General features: G+C 38.8%; 1 protein-coding gene across 10 annotated transcripts in view; it reads right to left on the bottom strand.

Annotated features, from left to right (window-relative positions):
- LOC139960258 (uncharacterized) overlaps positions 1–19,017 on the bottom strand; it is a 42,507-nt gene that overhangs the window by 14,643 nt on the left and 8,847 nt on the right. For 3 of the 10 annotated variants that reach the window (XM_071958472.1, XM_071958471.1, XM_071958473.1), the window contains 9 exons: positions 13,531–13,713; positions 12,332–12,985; positions 10,320–10,552; positions 9,261–9,422; positions 8,814–8,961; positions 6,656–6,720; positions 5,455–5,576; positions 3,869–4,155; positions 3,380–3,488 (listed from right to left, as the gene is read on the bottom strand). The gene's annotated coding sequence lies outside the window, so the exon portion shown is untranslated. Of the gene's footprint in view, positions 1–3,379; positions 3,489–3,868; positions 4,156–5,454; positions 5,577–6,655; positions 6,721–8,813; positions 8,962–9,260; positions 9,423–10,319; positions 10,553–12,331; positions 12,986–13,445; positions 13,714–17,013; positions 17,408–19,017 lie in introns of those variants that run through there. The other 7 variants (XM_071958475.1, XM_071958470.1, XM_071958476.1 and 4 more) reach the window with 7 other exon arrangements.

Here is a 19,017-nt window from a genome sequence, read left to right as displayed (position 1 = left end):
AAGAGGGTGCCACTCTGAACTCATCTTTGCCTTTATTTCCAGCTTACACCCAAGAGAACTTAAGGGAGCTACAGTCCAAGGATGCTGCCCTTAAACGGTACAAACACTATCATACTCTGAATAAGGTGCCCACAGCAGAGGAAAGAGAATGGGAACTCCAAGAAGTGATGCTTCTTGTCCGACAACGCACTAAGATTGTTGAGAAGGATGGACTTCTCTACTGTATTTGTAATGAGGGAGAGACAAAACAGTTATTGTTACCAACTGTTTTGAGAAAGGATGTCTTACGTGCCTGTCATGATTCACTAGGACATCAAGGAGTAAAGAAAACCTTGCAAACCATTAGAGCAAGATGTTATTGGCCAGGTATGTCTGCTGACACAGAAGAGTGGTGTGAAAACTGTGACCGTTGCACCAAGGCGAAGATGCCGCCAAGAATTAGACTACCTTTGAAACCAATGATTGCCAACACTCCAAATCAGATACTAGCAGTGGATTTCACCCTTTTGGATCCAGACCTCCATAGGAAGGAAAATGTATTAGTGATGACGGATATCTTTACCAAGTACACCATTGCTGTTGCGACGAAAGATCAGACTGCAGAGACAACTGCGAAGGTTCTTATGAGAGAATGGTTCTCCAGATTTGGCATACCACAACGCCTACATTCGGATCAAGGGCGAAATTTTGAGTCGTCACTTATCCACAACCTCTGTAATTTGTATGGCATTACAAAATCAAAAACAACTCACTACCACCCAGAAGGGAATGGACAAGCAGAGAGGTTCAACCGAACATTACACAACTTACTGAAGACACTGGAGCCAAAACAAAAACGTCGATGGTTGGAACACTTGCGCGAGGTGACATATGCTTATAATGCAACTGAGCATGCTTCCACAGGGTTTACTCCTTTCTATCTCATGTTTGGTAGGGACCCTCGGTTGCCAGTAGATTTTCTGTTGGGAACGTATTCGTCTGAAGAGGAAGACAACATAGAAGGAACTGTAGTACACAAATGGCTTGCCTCCCACACGGAAGCCTTAACCAGAGCATTTGAAAAAGCAGGGGAGTCTATCCGTAAACATGCTTCAACCAGAAAGGATCATTACGACCAGAAGGCAAAGGATACACCTCTAGATGTTGGCGCCAGGGTATACCTTCGCAGTCATCCAACTGGTCGACACAAGTGAGCAAATGCTTGGGGGGGATAAGGTGTACAAGGTCATTTCAAGACCCAACGATGAGGGTGTCTATCAAATACAACCAGCAGATGGAAGTGGCAGAACAAAAGTGGTACATCGTCGTGAGCTTCGCCTCTGTCCCTTAGCTGTACATTCAGAGCCTCGACGATGGGCTGTGAATAAGCGAATCGTCCGTCAGGGTCATAGTGTGGAACCAATGTCTGATAGTGATAGTTCTAGTGTCAGTTCTAGTGAGGGGTAAGTAAAAGGTATCATGTTGGGTGGGGGTTCTAGTAGTAGTAATAATTCATTTGGGGTGGGCGAGGAGGATAGTGATTCCTTCCAAAGCGACGAATCCGAACCAGCACGCAGGAGTTCTAGGGTCAATAAGGGTCACCATTGGAATCCATATCACGAGCCGAGGTCAATTCTTCGACAATAAGGTTTTATATCATGACAACCTTGGGGAGAAGAAAATCATTCTTAGTGTTTCATTTTAGTAGATTAGCTTACTTTGGTGGTGGAGTTTTTGATTTATCTTTAGTTTACTAAATTGCCGTGTTCACCAAATTTTGACATGCTGAGGTATAGTGCTTTTGATTGGAAATATGTCATAACTCTGTTTGGATAATCTTTTTATTTGAGGAAATTGTTGCCTACATTCCTAGTTTGAACAATCTGAGCAGTCAGAGTTGTAACCTTAATGTCTTGAAAAGTAAGATGTGTTTGACATTGTATCAACAATTTTTAGTTTCGTACAGTTACGGAAAATTCATGTTTTAGAGGAATAGCATTTGTGCATTCTCTGTCATATTGACAATTCTTTTAGGGTTTATCTTTACAAAACCTCGCTATCTCATTTTATTGTTCACCTTTTACTAACTTCCTTCAAGTATCGGTATATATGTTACTTTTGTAAGTGATAAGTATTTTGCAAGAATATGTGACAAACTGATGCGTTTAAAAGTTTGAGGACAAACTTAGTTAAAGCAGGGGAGGATGTGGGAATATGCATTATTTACCTCCTTGGCTTCCCACAGCTCCTTTGTTTGAGGGTTGGACACCCCTCACAGTTTCTAATAACTTTCACTTACTATTCAGTGTTCACAATAACTACTCGTCTGTGTGACACTTCATTGTTTCAAGATGTTTATTTTCACCTTTGCGTGGCAGATTAAAAGCTCTATGAGAGCTCGCTAGAGAGGAGCCATTAATATACTGCCTACCTCAATACTTATTGTTTGACTCAGTCATTTGTGTCACCTCATCTCCCCCCATGGGCGTCACCACACCGACAACCTTACCACCCCCGGCTTTACACTAGTATTGTTAGGCATTATTTTGCTGTTAGCGTGTAAAGGAAAAGCATTTTACAGCACATGGGTTGTGTTTTCGTCTTTTTAGCTTTGGTATACATTTTTTAATAAGCCAAAGACAGAGAGCATAAAAGCCAAGGAATATAGAGTTTGTTGAAGGTATTCAAACCACATTGATTACTGGCAGCCAAACCTGCAATCAGTAGAGTGGCTGGTAGCAATTCACTACTTGTTTAAATAACCTGTATCTGGTTAAGTAGCTACTGGATAGCTCCCTAAAAACACTTTGATGAGTTTTACTTCAGTGCCGTCGAAATGGGTGCAATTAGCCCGTAAATGTATGATGCTTGGCATGGCAAAACATGGATGGGGCAGACATTGAGACTTTTGTATTTAGAGAGGACAGAAACAAACAAACAAGCAGAGACTTAAAGTAGACTCCAGATGTCGTTTAATCACTGAATGGAGAATCGGTTGAGAGAGCATTTCAGAGATGAAGACTGAATTGAAAGCTAAAAGATCAATCAATTTTGTGAAGTAGCATTTAACCTACTACACTTTATAATCAATTCCAATTACCACCAGGTGAACGCAATATTATGCAATATTTCTGTACGAAACCCTTGGTGTATTTCTCCCCCTCCAACCAACGCCCAAAGAGGTGCAACTTCACATGGCTAATTAGCCTGATCACCTCTGTCCCTTCTGCTATATGCAAAGTAAAGAAAGTCACCTTGATCGTCTCTTACATTTGATCTTTCTGTGAATTAGGGGAAAGGCGAAAAATGGGAAAGAAGTGAGAGGAAGGAGAAAGTGGTGACAAATAACAAAAATAAAACAATCAATTAGAAATAACAGTGTATAACGTCGTCAACGTACGGTTTTAGCCTTCTTCTTGTACTCCTTAGGATCTTGTCTGTCTTGCAAACTGTTGTGGATCGGTGATAGCGACTGCATCACCACTCTTGGGGTCCTTGTCACCTACCCACTGTGAAAAATGTAACGAGAGAGAAAAGTTGTGGATGACGCATAATCACATTGTCCAGAATAGTGACAATCCCGCTTTTTCCTTCCCCCCCCAACCCTTCTATCCCTGTTCTCTCTCTGAAAAGATCAAACATTTGCTAAATAAATAGCAAACAAACAAAGGATGACTAACTTCTGATAATTCCATCTGAAGGACATTTTAGATTTAGATTTTTTTGTTCCTGAAGTGCTAAAATCAAAACATTTTCATCACCTTGGCAAGTGCCTATCGATGTCTTGAATTGACAAAGTCCCCAAATTGCCCAAAATTGAGGATTCTGTCGGGTGATTCTGTCAAACGGATGATGTGCCTACCACCAATTACATGTCACTACTACTCACGTGTATCTTCGTCTTATAGCCCTCGTCTTCCCCTTCCTCTTTCTCTCCCCAGTCGGCGTACTCTTGGGCTACCTCCACCTTGGAGTATGTGTTTGGCATGTTCAGCCATTTCGTCTTCTCGCCGGCCTGCCTCCTGTTTAACATCTTGATGGGTAAAACTCGTATTTGCTCTTCTCAAATTTGTTGTTGTAGATGTAGGTGAAGTTGGTGGAGGCGGCTGGGTAGGCGACTTCGCTCAGTTTGTGTCTCACAAACGGCTGGCGGTACACGTAGCCTGTTCTGTAACCCTGTCACAATTAAAAAGTTCCTGTGATCAAAGTTTTGTGCTGGGTGCAGATCTAAGTCACTCTTACATCTAACATCAGCAGCACAACATTCCTCCATCTTTGTCTTCTTTGCGGTTTTACTCATGAAATGATTACATATCAAGTCTTCCACAAGTATCTCTTTGAAAATCTCCGCTTTGTAACGACCATTGTTTGTTACCCAGACTCGACAAAAAAAACTACACACACCGATTGATAAATTGTAGGTTGACAAAACCCAGACAACCAGCTCTTGATGCTGCAGGGAGAAGAGAGGACCAAGTACTCCCATTCCTGCCCATCAACACCCCCCACTTCCCCCACCACTTGTAATCCCAACCCACTAGTAAAGTGTGTTGCTGAACCTTCCAGACATACAAATAGAAACTCAATTATGACTTTCATAAAAGATCTCTAAGGGAAATTTTTCCCACAGTTTCAACTGGTAGCTTTCTAAGGATTTACAGTAGCCAAAATACCTTGGATTCCAAGGTCAATAATGAAACACATCTCCCAGGTGGGTTACCTTGCACTAGGAGTCAGACATTACAAAGAATATTATGGAAACTTTATCGATGAATGTCAACATTATTAGTGCACATACATGTTAGAAAGCAAACATCCCCAACTATGCCTTCATCCAAATCCATAAATCCGATTTGGAGTTGGCAAGTCGCTTCAAGACTAGCTATTTTTCCAGCCAAACGTACGTTTTCAACCACTGTTATTTTCTTTTCATTTCATGGAGAAGGCTTTGCTATTGCAGGTGGCTTTCTGCTGTTACTCAGAACCTAGTTCGACTCGGGAAAAAGCAAACAAAAGTTTGTACAGAAGTGGAATCTTTGGAGGTGGAGAGAATTGAGGAGTGTGTAATGACTACATATTGAAACAGAAGTAGACTACGCTAATGGCAAAATCAAGTTCCGTGTAGGCTAGGAGATACAATCATTCCCAAGACAATAAATCTTCCAAATTGATTATTGTGTTTGGAAAATTTCAGATAACTATTCTCAGAAGGTCATATCAAAGATTAACTCAATCCATACCATTTACTTTGTGTTTGGAGTTGACTAATCTTGTCCCTTTTCATCCCTCAACCCCCCCCCCCCCACCCCATTCCCGGTTCTTTAAAACACAGCTTAAAAAAAGGAAAACCCTGTAACTTTCACAGGTCTCCAAAATATTCTGGAACGGAGGAGAAAGAACAAGCTGTAACATAACCCAGAGAACATTTGGCCTCACACTGCTAAGTTTTACAAGAAATCCGACCACCTTCTTTACCTGTATCTCGCATGCTGCTACACAGTTGAGGGCTAGGAAGTACGCCTCCTCTATGGACCCACCACAGCAGACGATGGTTACGCAAGAATAGGATCTTGTTTTTGGGTCCCAACTAGCGAGCTCTAAATCAAAAAAGAGGAAAAGGAAAAACAAATGTGTAATAAACAATGCTTGATAAAATCATAAAAAACTAGCTTTTAAATGTTGGAACACTCCTTTAATGCTCAGAAAATATTAAAGAGTGAATGGCTCCGTTAATGAAATGTTGCTTGATTTGAGGTAGTAAGCCTTGGGGCACACAAAGCAAGACAAGATTGTTGCTGGTATCTCAGTTTATTTTCACTGGAAAGATTGAAGCACTACACTAGTTTGTGCCCAAGAACACCTGAGTGAATGACGGACAGGATATGCAACTCATACCCCTGGTCTATAAATATCTGCTACAACTACTCAATCTCAAGGGACAGATGAATAAACAAAGAGAACACTGTTTGACATAGGGTTGTTGGCAAGGGCTAAGTTAAAGGGGGTACTATCAAATTTTTCCCTTTATCACATTAATATTAAGGAGTAGAAGGCTCCTTTAAATGCTTATGAGATGCAGCCCACAATGCTTCTCATGTCAAAATTTAACCTTCTATTCTAAAAATCATCACTTTAACGTACATATGGTAAAGAAAAATAAGATAAAAAATGTAACACCATTGCAGCTTTCATACATGAACTTAAAATTTGTTCAAAATCCACAAATAAATATAAAAATATTTGCTTTGTCAATAGATAATAGCTGAAGGGAATGAATACAGCTTATTTATTTCAACTCTGAGTATACATATGACCAACTAATCCCAATGCAATGGACTACTATTATGTACCAACGCCAACAACAATATGTACACAACAGTTACCTTTAACGAACACATGGACACGGCCATCTTATACTACAAACACTTGTGATAAAACTGAGGGTGCTACTGGCAAATACCGCAGAATATGTACAACCTATCTAGCCTTATGCTGTCTACCAGTGGAAATCACCTACAATATACAAATGAAATTCAAGCAAATATGAATACTTGTAACGTCTTCTGTCACATACTGAAATAATTATTTGATCTAGGACAGTAGTAGCAGGCTTATCACATAATATGCTTGGACCTAAGATGTTTAAAAAGTGAGGAACGAACTGAACTGATTGTACCTGATCTCCGTAGCTGCCCTCAGCATACACTGCAAATGTACATTTTTCTGCAACTTCACATCAAACTACAAAAAAAGCATCATATCAGTCAAAATCTTAGAAAAGTTACAAATGAAACATATTATTACCTCATAGAGCTTTTGATGATGAATTTCCGCAAGGAAAGTTAATTAAAAATAACAGATATTTTTGGATATAAACAAAAATCTTAGATTTCGTGTGTGAACCATGTTGTCAATGGTCCTGACCACAAACATTTTCAGGTTCCTTACCCACAACTACATGAAGTTTTGAAGGCTGAAATTGCAAATAAACTAGTGCATATCCTTACACCAGTTTGAAGGGCCAAATTGCAAATAAATTAATTCATATCCCTACACTAGTTTAGAGGGCTGAAATTGCAAATAAACTAGTGCATATCCCTACACTAGTTTGGAGGGCTGAAATTGCAATAAACTAGTGCATATCCCTACATATAAATAGACCTATCAAAAAGCCCAATTCTGGGGATCAATTTTAAGATGGTCTGACTTCATGAAGTCTTAGTTTGACATTGACACTAAAGAAAGGAACTATGTACTAAGACTCTAGATCCACTGGATATTACATTTTGAACACTATTCTAGTTTCTGAATCAACCATCATGAATATTTAATGAGGAAATTGAATATTCAAAATGAAAAATCCTGTTTTGAGATATGCAGACATACACTAATACATACACACACATTCCAATGTAAATGTATACACATACACACACCTACTTACAGTACTCAGGAATTATTGAATGTGAAATGTGAATGTGAAAGATTATGACATCTTCGGCAATGAAAAGCAACACACAAGGAAACAAGTGGCTGACTGAGTTCTGTCATAAACTAAGCTTACCATGTTTTGAATATTTATATTATATATCATATATGCATCATGTCTGTCAATAAATTCTGTTTGATAAAATTTGAAAAAGTTTCAATTCATATACTTTACATTGACAGAAAGATCAGTGCCAGGGGGGCGACACGCCTGATCAAGCTAGACGAAGCACTGCTCCTGCAGGTTAGCAAACTGTTTTTTAAAAACAGACTATAAAATATACAACTGTAAGGGTATAGAAGACAATAGCAATATTCACAGAATGGAAGCTTTAAAAACTACATTAAGGGGAAGCTTAAATACTAGGAGGCTGCTCCAAACCTGGCAATCCCACCCTCCTGAGATGAGAACAATGCTAAGAAAACAGAGAAAAGGAGAAACCATTTCCCAGTGGCTTGACTGTTTCCCCGGAAGACCTATTCATTGAGAGTTTGAGTCGCAAGCCCTCTAGCCACCGATTTCCTAAACATGGGTGCCCCTCCCTCTGTCAGAGCCTAGCTCCTCCCAGTTTAAAAATTCTAGCTTATCTAGATTTTAAGTTATTTTTTGGGGAAGGTTTATTCATCATGTACTTGGAGATGATGGAGATTTGGAATCAGGGAGTCCAGGAGGTTTTTTTTAAATATTTCAAAGGATTGTTTTTCATTGGAGCTAAGAACTTAAAATTTTACAAACAAAGAACAAAAAAATCAAGAACAAACAGGAGTACAGACTAAAGAAGCAGAAAAAAGTGTGGGAAGCCAATAAAAAATTTAAAAAAAGTAATAAAAATATTTATCACATTGTAAATGTTTAGACTGAACAGATAAAAAAAAGACTTAAAGCAATGAATGAAACAAAATGGAAGAGAAAGCAATGAAAGAAAATGAAAGTTTTGGGATTTTTTGAGGAAAACTTTCCAGGGTCTGGCTCTAATGTACACTGGAAGGAATACTTGTGGACCCTTTCTATATAGAAATCTAATTTGGTGGAAGAGTAGGTACAAATACCATTGCGGGGATATTTGTCTGGTTTGGTGGTAAATATAACACATTTTATCATACCTCAAACTGACTTCAATTCATTAAGGGCATTAAAACAATAAACATCCACTAACTTTGTGTCAAAATATGAGCTCTCTGTTACATATGTGATGGTGTGTTAGCACATTGCATATAACTCCTGACTATTCTGTCATTTGTGAATAGGACTGCATAATGCAATTTTAGTCTTGTATGTTTATTATTTAATGATGTCTATTTTCCTCAAGATGAGCTTCATTCTCAAAAGTTATACCTATACTTACATTTTATGCCTTTGTTTGCTAGCTGGGTCATCTACTTGGTTATTTTTCAGTGGAAAAGGTGTCACTTAACTGTTTCTTCTCCTCTTTTCTGCTTGCATGTGTTCCTCTCATTCCTAAATTTGTCCATCAACTTCATGCTCCAGTACTCCTGTTTCAAAAGGAATTATAAATAATATCGAATGCTCTATGTTCACATACTGGGTAATCACTAATCACAATAAATCCCATTCCAACCCCATAGCTTCATGCACACACATATAATCAAATACAAACACATGCTGTTCAAAAGCTGTTATTTCCTATCCACAGTTGGTTTGGTCTACCAAACATACTCTGAAACTCTCTACAAAGACAACGATGCACAGAGCTGACCTTGGCAACCTAGGATAAGGAATTATATTTTACCCAGCCCAGACACAATAGCATGTGCATATCAACATTACTTACTACAGGATGAGCTCCAGGTATGGCTGCCTTTCCCAGGAACGGGTACACCCCGCTGCCTCTGAGTAGTGGGCAGTTCTAGTGCAGCTCGTAGATTGCTCAACAGCATGTCTCTTCCCAGTCCTGCTGTCAGTATACTACAAAAGTCAGCCAACCAATTTGGACCTACATGTAATGAAAGAAATTAATGAAAATGATATGGCACAAAAGAGGGGTCTAATTAAGAAGACACTGCAACTGCGTGGCCTCTCCAAAGACTCTCCAATTCATGCAGAATATGATCATCAATATAACAACCCTCTGAGTAATGCTAGAAGTAAGACTCCATTTGCTCCTGCAAGCCAATGCAGAGATGTGACTGTTGAGAATGTTGCCATGGATAAATATGTTATTAGTTACCATCACAGTAACAAGTTGTGCTTAATGGGTGAAATGAAAAGAAGAAGGGATCACAAGGTACAATGTCCAGACCATGAGAGCAGTTCAGTAAAGATGCCCTATTTCAGAGATGAACAAAATGATGGAAAGATTTGTGAATCCAAATTACTTACAGGTAAGAATCCACTAATGGTCAAGTGTCTCACAAGATGATGCTGATGGCAAGGCATATGTAAAGGGTTCAGTAGTACAATGGCTGTAACTACTCATTCTGAAACAGAGAACCTGTTAGATCAAGTTCACCTACTCAAGTCACTCCGCAGAGCACTGACTAAAGCAGTATTCTCCTCTGATATGTTCCTGCAAAAACTATGACTAAGAAGCGCTTGACACAAAAGTGCTTTGCAGAGGAGTTGACCTACTGTACCATGTACAGGCAGAGGTGACTGCTTGCAGGAGAGCACTCAAATATGACCACTGCAACATTTTGAAAGCTTTATCAACATGTTTAGACTGCCTTGCAAAATGCTACAGTGGAAATCATTCACATTGCCCAAAGCATGTATTTCTATGCAAGAGGGGCAGGAAGTACACATTTCCATGTATGCCAAATGCTGCAAAGGGTTCTCTGCTAATATCCCACACTAAAAGCAGGAAGCTAAACAAAATACTTGAGACACGCACCTGCAGCAAACATTATGGTCCACTCATTTTGAGACTTCCACTCAAAAAGTAGAGGCAGTCAATAAGGCTTTCAAGGTGACCAATCCAAAACATACTACCACATTTTCACGCAATAGTCAGTACAGGGGCCAGTGCCATACACATAACAAATAATGTGCCTGAAGAATCCATTGCCAGGAAGATGGAAGCTGCAATATTATAGGTGAGCTCAAAATAGTCCATGTTTCCAGACTCTGAAATAGATGCAAAGAAAACAGCAATGTGATGAATTACGTAAGAGGGGCAGAGCATACAGATGGAGGAGAGCATATCTCAGAGAGAGAACATACATGCTACATGGTAGAACTAAAAACATAAACCAGTCCAGTATCTATAAAGAGATCAACTGATTCATGACCACAGTTACTCTAGGATGAAAAACTACAATGATGATGAAGATGACAATATTTATCAGTGATGCCAGTAATTTGTAAACTGAGTCCTATCCACACTCACTGTGACGAGCTAAAACAGTATCACTCACTCAGGGAAGTAAGCAATTGGGCTGATGACCATGACCTTGGCAAGTGCCATCAAAGTTGCAAGGCCTTCTGCTGTTGTTTACACTGCAAGATACTGCTGAGAGACATGACACCTCTCTCCACATGTAGGCTGTTGTGGCATATGTGGGAGACGTCAAACGGTTTGGTCCTTAAAACTTGTTTTCTTTGCACAATACTTTGAAGAGCATATATGTCAGAATGTGGACCCTACTGCCTGTTGGCTGTTCTCTTAGTTGCCAGGGGTAGCATTGTGAAAATAATGTCATATGCTGGTGCCCCTCGCTTACTGATGGTGTAGGCACCTGTCCACATTCTGCATCCCATTGTGCCACTTGCTGGGGCTGATGTACTATGTTTTGCCAACTTTTCATTTGTGTCATCAGCCCATGCCATCCAATCTTGGTCTGACATTGTAAAGGTGTGAGCTTTCCAGTTACATATGTCTAAATGTATATAGGCCTATGCTTATTCTGAATGCAGCTAGGGGATTAGTTCAGCTGATACTTGAACCACATTGGGTAGTAATGTGAGCTTTTAAACTTCTGACTGTCCCTTTTGAGCTGCTAGGTACACTGCACAAAAGTAGGCTAGTCACCAGATGTACAACCTCAGTCCCGCAGGTTTTAGTTGTTACATAGCCTAACATTAAAATTAGTGGCTCCTTATACCATCCTTTACTTTCACTACTACACATCTCAGTAGCAGACAGCTCAAAACAGACACACACAGTTGATACAGTCCATGAACATGTTCTCCCAATTTAACCATTACTTCATCAGTGCATTTTTGGGCACATGGTATACCGATGTGTTACTTCCGTGGCAATCTCATGCCATAATATTTGGATATTTTGGTGATATTTCATGAAACTTGTCACCAAAATCACTCAAGCTAATAAAATGATGAGATGTTTTGTAATATTTCATGATTACACATCGTACCCAACACCTTCAACTATAATCAAGGCTGATAGAGTTTAAATTGGCAATTTTCAATCTTACTGAAGGTAGCATACGCCCATTAAATTAAAGGAGAACACTAGACGTGGATTGATATAGACGCTAATAGGAGTGTGCCACCCTATGGTATTACAATTTCAATCTAAACCAATCCCACAATATGGTCTCTTGCTTCATTCATTTCATCTTCATGGGAATCCCATGAAAACTTTTAGCACAAAATTAGATAAGGTTCGTATCCCTCTTATAAACACTGTTTTTGGTAGTACAACACCAAACTGCTACTACCAAGTACATTAATGTCAATTATTGGAACATACTGTACAGTCTCAGACACCTCTGCACACCCATTAGTAGGGTCAGAGCTAGTTTGATTTCACACTGACATTAGTATCAGTGTTGCAATGCTACACAGCAGTTCTCATATTGCACTTTAATGAAAAGAACAGCTTAAGATAATGCAGCAATGCATGTGACAATCATGTTAATATTGGGATTTTCTTTTACTAACTTTTAATTTCCTTTGCAGATAAAGTTCTTCTTCTCATCTGAGTCTTCACTGCTCTCCTTAACTTCCTATCTGGAATGACTACTTTTTGTGTTGGCTGTTTGTTGAGATGTCCCATGCTTCTGAAGTTGATAAGCAACTGTCAATTTGTTGTGCAAGTTGAAAATAACACTGCTTATATGCTGGATGGCTCCATAACAGTCACCGATGATTCATGGAAACTATATAGTGGACCTTCACTATCAAATAAGCTACATGTACTACTTAGTGAGTGTAAGTCTGTGATGGTATAAGCTCTAAGGTGCTGGGTAATACTTTCACTTTTCCTCTTTGAGGTAGCTGAGAGGTATCCACACCTACCCGTGCAATCATCCCATTCTTTATCATGAAGTTGAAATTTGATTTCTTCTTGAATATGAAAGTTTTTCCTAATTTAAAGTTGCTAACTCCTCAACTTGTTTCTGTTCTTTTAAGGTGAGGTCATAGATAGCCAATGTGAGGAGTTCATAAATACTGATTTAGTTCCATTACGTCTAGTTTTTCTTCACTCACTTCTCCAGTGCAAATACAAAATATGAGCCATCGTTGAATAAAGTTGCAGGGTCTGGCATAATTATCATTGTGTGACAATGCTGGCTCTTTTAGACAATGTACAGTCTGATGAAAAAAAGAAAATAAATGAGATTACAGCAATTACCGTTGTGCAGCTAGTAATGGTGATGTTGGAACAACAAAGTTGATTTTATCACTATCTATAGACATCTACAGCTCAAAATACTTGTCATGAAACTTACACTTGATCACCACATAGCTCTTAACATCAACTTTGAATCATGGCAATGTACAGTGATCAATAAAACTCTGGCTTTCGAATAATTAATGTTTTGTATGACTCTACAACAGCATATGCATGGCAATCCCTATTAAACAATCAGTGTCCATTTCATGCACAATGAAGTAGCAATTGGAAAGGCGAAAAAAAAAAATGAAATAAAGCATTAGATTTAAAGTTGGCTCCATCACAATAGTCCATCACAATATCTGGATTCCTAGACAAATGACCATTTAACCACATGAGCAAAAATACCATCATTCAGGAACAAAGACTGCAAGGTACCTAGAATGCTCAAATGTTTCTGTTTGCTCACAAGTCCAAAACAAATTTGCAGTCGTGCCACCATATTTAACTTTTGTCTACAAACCCGAAGTTTCATGGTGGCTCTTGTTAGCCATTTGGTCAATAGCTTCAGAAAGTTTGTTTTTCTTCAAAATTTTCTGAATTATTGGACAATCTTTCACATCAACCATTATATGGTAAACTTCCACCTGTTTTCTGCCATACTACCTTTGTGGGAAATGGTGTAGGGCAACTCTGCATTTCTGTACTGTAAAAGAAAGAAAAAAATAGATAATTAAAATCTTAGTTATCAGTAGGGCTCATTTATTAAAATTACAATTCATTCTTCTTAATTTTAATTAACCGTAAACATACAGTAGCTTGAAAAACAGATCTTGTCTCTTACTATTTTTATAACCAGAACTGCATGTGGATTCCTAACATAGTTAACGATCAGCTATCTGCAGTATTCTGTTCGTAAAGTGTTTGTGTAATGCGGCTGAGCAAGAGTCTTTCCAGTAATGCCGTCGGAAAAGGGAAGATCACTAATGGAGTAAATATTACTCCATTATAAACCTGGTATTATAAAAAATGTTATTCCTTTTATTGCTAAGCCTTTGACCCATATATGTAATTTATAATTTAACACTGGCGTATTCCCAGAAAAACGTAAGACGGCAAAGGTTATACCAATCTATAAAAAGGGAGATTCAAATGTATATGAGAATTATTGACCGATTTCATTGCTTTCTTGTTTTTCTAAAATCATAGAACGACTTATGTTCAATCGCATATTTAATTTTCTTAACCAATACAATATTCTCTGTAAAGAACAGTACGGCTTTCGACCCGAACATTCTACTGAACTGGCTTTGGCAGATGCACTTAACAGTTTACATACTAGTCTTAATAATGGCAAAAATTGCATTGGTGTATTCCTCGACCTTTCAAAGGCGTTTGACACCATCGATCATACCATCCTTATCAATAAATTAATTTCATACGGCATTAGAGGAACTACTCTCAAGTGGCTTGAAAGCTATATTTCGAACAGATATCAGTATACCTTGTATAAAAACTCTAGATCCGATCTTGCTAAAATTCGTTGCGGCGTTCCACAAGGTTCAGCCTTAGGTCCTTTGTTATTTATTCTACTGTATATATTAACGATATTTGTCATGTCTCCAAACTAGCCAAAATCATTCTCTTTGCTGATGACACCAGTATTTTCTTCGAGAGCGACGACATAATCACATTATCTTCCAACGTGTCAAATGAATTAAATAAATTCTGTAATTGGTTTTCAGCCAACAAATTATCACTAAATGTACAAAAAAGTAATTGCATTGTCTTTAATACTCGTAATACACATATTTGGAATAAAGATATATGTATGGATGGGAAAATAATTAAGCAAGTTTATACTACTAAGGTCTTAGGTGTAAATATTGATTGTAAACTTAGCTGGCGCAACCATATTTCAACTATTTGCAGTATAATTGCACGGAATGTTGGCATATTATCTAAGTTGAAATATTATCTATCGGAAAACATACTCAGAACACTATACCAGACCCTGGTTGTCCCGCATCTCACTTATTGTTCCATTATTTGGTCTGGTACATACAACACCAACCTTAACAATCTTATATTACTCCAAAAGGCAGCCATTCGCCACATAACACACTCAGCCCCACCTGAGCACACCGGTCCCCTATTTAAGAAACTCAACTTACTAAAATTGCACGATCTCATTAAAGTTAAGCTATTTGCCTACAAGACCTGGAATGGATTACTATCAGCTGCCTTTGACAATTTTTTAACCAGTAACAGAGATGCACATAATGATAACACGAGGCATGCTAATCATGCCCACTATAATCGCTACAACACCACCATTGGAACTTTAAGCCTACAAAACCATGCAACAAAAACATGGAATCTTCTAATGAATGATTTAAAGAGTAAAAAGTCAGTCACATCCTTTAAGAAGTGGTTTTGTAAGGAAATAATAGCTAGTTACTGACTAAACAGTTTATATTCTTAAATCCAGATTAGTAATATACCGAACATGTGTTCATCTGTGGGTGCTATCTGTCACTGTGAATTTCCCTCATGTAGTGACATTGCTGGCACGACTCTTGCTCTGCCTATTCTTGTAACATTTGCAAAGAAAAAGTTAAGCTTACCTTCTAAAAGGTTAAGTTAACCTTCTAAACTTCTAATTCAAAATGGTTAAGAAGGTTGGCTTCTGCAATTGCCAAGGCCTAAGCACACATACATTATTCTGGGAGCTCGGCCTAACCTAGTGACAATTAGGCCAGGTCTAGCTGCCTATAAGTAGTACTATTCAAACTTTTTAGCTTATTAGAAAAAAAAGATCAGGAGGGACACTCAAGTCCCCATCAAGGAAACTATAGGAGAAAAAAACTCAGACCTGATTACAATGGTTAAAGTGCTTGTCCAAAGCATTCTTAAACCCATTCACATAACCTGCCAGTACAACTTTCTAAGGCAAACCATTCCACTCATTCACACCCCTATTAGATAAAAAAGTGATGCCAAATAGTTTGTGACTTTTGGAGTTTAAGACAATGACATTGGGTACAACTACTATTAGCAAACATGAAAAAGTCAGTGAAGGATAAAATTTTGTCAACATGATACACAATCTTGGAAACCTGAATCAAGTCACCAGGTAACCTCCAGTGTGGTGAGATTCAACAGTTGTAACCGCCTATAATAAGGGGCACCTTTAAGGAACTAGTTATCCTGTAGCCTTTCTCTGGACCTTTTGAGTAGGCCTACTTCCTTATCCTTATCAAAATATTGGTTCCAAGCCTGCACAACATACTCCATATGAGGCTTGGCCAACTGCTTATAAAGCCATACAACCATGTCCTCTTTCAGAAAACTTAAGTTCCTCTTGATCATACCTAAACCCCTATTACCTCTTTTAGCAGTTTCGAGACAATGTTTAGAAGGTTGCAGAGATGAGTCAATGTAGATACCTAGGTTTCTTTCAACAAAGACCTCCTGTAACTCCTCACCATTAAGATTGTATAGGTATACTTTTGGTTACTTCTACTAATACTGCATCACCTTGCATTTATCAATATTAAAAAGCATTTGCCATCCCTGAGACCATCAAAAAACGTTATCCAAATGCATTTGAAATTTGTCAATTTCAGAATTGCTATTAAAAGAGACCTCAGTCAGAAGAATACTGTTTGGTGTCATCAGCAAACTTCTTAGCTGTACACAATTAATATCTCCATCAATGTCATTTATACAGGCAACAAACAACAAGGGATCCAAAACAGACCCTTGTGGAACCCCACTAGTAATGTCCTGCCAATAACAACAACATTAACATTGCAAGCACGCATTGTTAATGTTAGGCTACATCACATTTATGAATGCGAGTCTGTATTGTCTACGAATGCAGCTGCAGCCTAGTGTTAATATTCTGGCTGACATTGGTTCGTTAAGCTGTACGTGTATATAGCCTATCTTTACACTTAACTAGCCAATATACTCAAATAGCACCTGCATTAATACTACTTACTATTTGGCCTATAAACGTCCTGAATTTTAATTATAAAAGTGCACATCCTTGATTTTCAGTAAGATGCTAAGCTTGCGCTATGCAATACTTGATGTCCTGGTCACAGCAGAAGTCGATTTTCTGTTCCAAGTTGATACGAGATACTGTACGGTCTCACTAGTAATACCGTGCCATCTTTTCAACAGACCTTCGTACGTGTAGTGTGTGCGCGTGCGCGTGACGTTCACCGTACGTGCATTGTCTGGGGTGAGCATCCCCCGCCCCATGGCACTATATTCAGTATTGACACTCCTGATCACTTTAAATGAGATCTTTCTTATCATCGCCGCATATTGAAGGGCGGTTAATAAGATGTATGGTACTGGTCGGCCAAAGGGGAATCATGAGCAAGTTCGCAGACCCTTTCCTGTGACCCCCGCCCCTCTCCCCCCCCCCCCCGCACCGCTTGACAGACCTGGCGATCGCGACAAAATATACGTCGAAATTTACTGACACATTCCATGAGTCACAGTAATGAGCTATAAAAATACTATAATTCTTGCTAAGTCTTGGTGTGTCCTATGGCGAAACGCACAGATTTGACAAATATGACGGTTCTGTGAAGGGTGAAACTGAAGAGAGGACGCGGTGTCGGGGCTGATTCAGGTTTTCACCTAATCATGTGAACGATAAGATGGAAATAAGAGAGAAAAACCTTCTAGCCTGAAAACAATGTGAATATGGGGTGGAGGGCAGGTCACAGTGACAAGGGAACCTCAGCGGCTAAAGAGACCCTTTTCTCAAAAAGAACAGCACCTTTTGATAAAACAGTAAACTTTTCAATTTCTGTATAGTTTAGAACCCCCCCCCCTTAGGCATAACTCCATGGGTTGTGTGGATGGTGTAGCCTACCCCCCCCCCCCAACTCTTATTGTCAGCACAACCAAAATAAAAACGTCAAGCACATATTTGCACAATCCCAGTGTAGACCTTATGAAATACCTAATTTATAGCCAAAATTTATGACTCTTTAATGGGGAAGGGGCCAATCCCCATTACAAGGGCGTTGACTTGATGGACCTCTGAGCCCCAACCCGTTCTTATTCAAATCACTGATTAATCAATGCTGCATTCTTGAAAAACTTGATAACTTATCAAGCGATAATTAGTTGTGCTATTTTCGTTAACGCACATACTTCAAATGGCTTAATTTTATATGCATATTAAAATCTAATCTAAATACATATTATAACCTGCAGATAATATTTGAAAGCTGGTCGTTACAGCACAAACCAAAGACAAATGATATGCCTTCTATGATCCCTCTTGAGAAATACGAAATATATTAACGACAATGGAGGAAGCCATACTGCTTGGCAAGACAAGGTATCGTATTACTTGTCAATCGCAACGTATAAACACTAAACACTACACTTTATGCCATGATTAATACCTATGTAGCATAATTTGATTCAAAATTATTTAAGATGCACTTCAAAGACAAGTATTTATTTTTACTATATAGTAGTGAAGACTGATATGGAATATATGATCAGGCGCGTATCCAGGATTTTCAAACCCGGGGGCGCGAAGTACTATCTAAGCGGAGCGCCACCATCGGTTGGCGCGCAGCGTACACGAAAATTTCTTGTTTTGAAACCCCCCAGATCACCGGAAACGGCACTTCTCGGGCTTGAAATGACCAACCAGATGTACACGTTTTGCCTGAGAACCAAGTATTTCCTAATAGTTTTTTTTCATCCATAACCTTTTTGAAGATTGTCAACCCGGCACACATCATGTTCGACCTGATCGCATCTCCTGTGGGTCTTTGCTTTTGTAGGTGATTCTACGTCGCGGCCCACAATACCCGTCAGCCCCACTTTTCAAGGTTTTAAGCCCCATATTTGTTCAGAATTTGAAAATTCACATTTCTCGTGAATAAACTCACTTCAAAACATACCCATAATTTTGTACAAAATTTCATCTTTAGACAACCAATATAGAAAAAACTTCCTTCAACCC

This window comes from Apostichopus japonicus, chromosome 19 (genome assembly GCF_037975245.1).
Source record: "Apostichopus japonicus isolate 1M-3 chromosome 19, ASM3797524v1, whole genome shotgun sequence".
Classification (NCBI taxonomy): Eukaryota; Metazoa; Echinodermata; class Holothuroidea; order Aspidochirotida; family Stichopodidae; genus Apostichopus; species Apostichopus japonicus.
The sequence above is the reverse complement of the archived record's forward strand: the minus strand, read 5'-3'. Positions and strand labels throughout refer to the sequence as shown.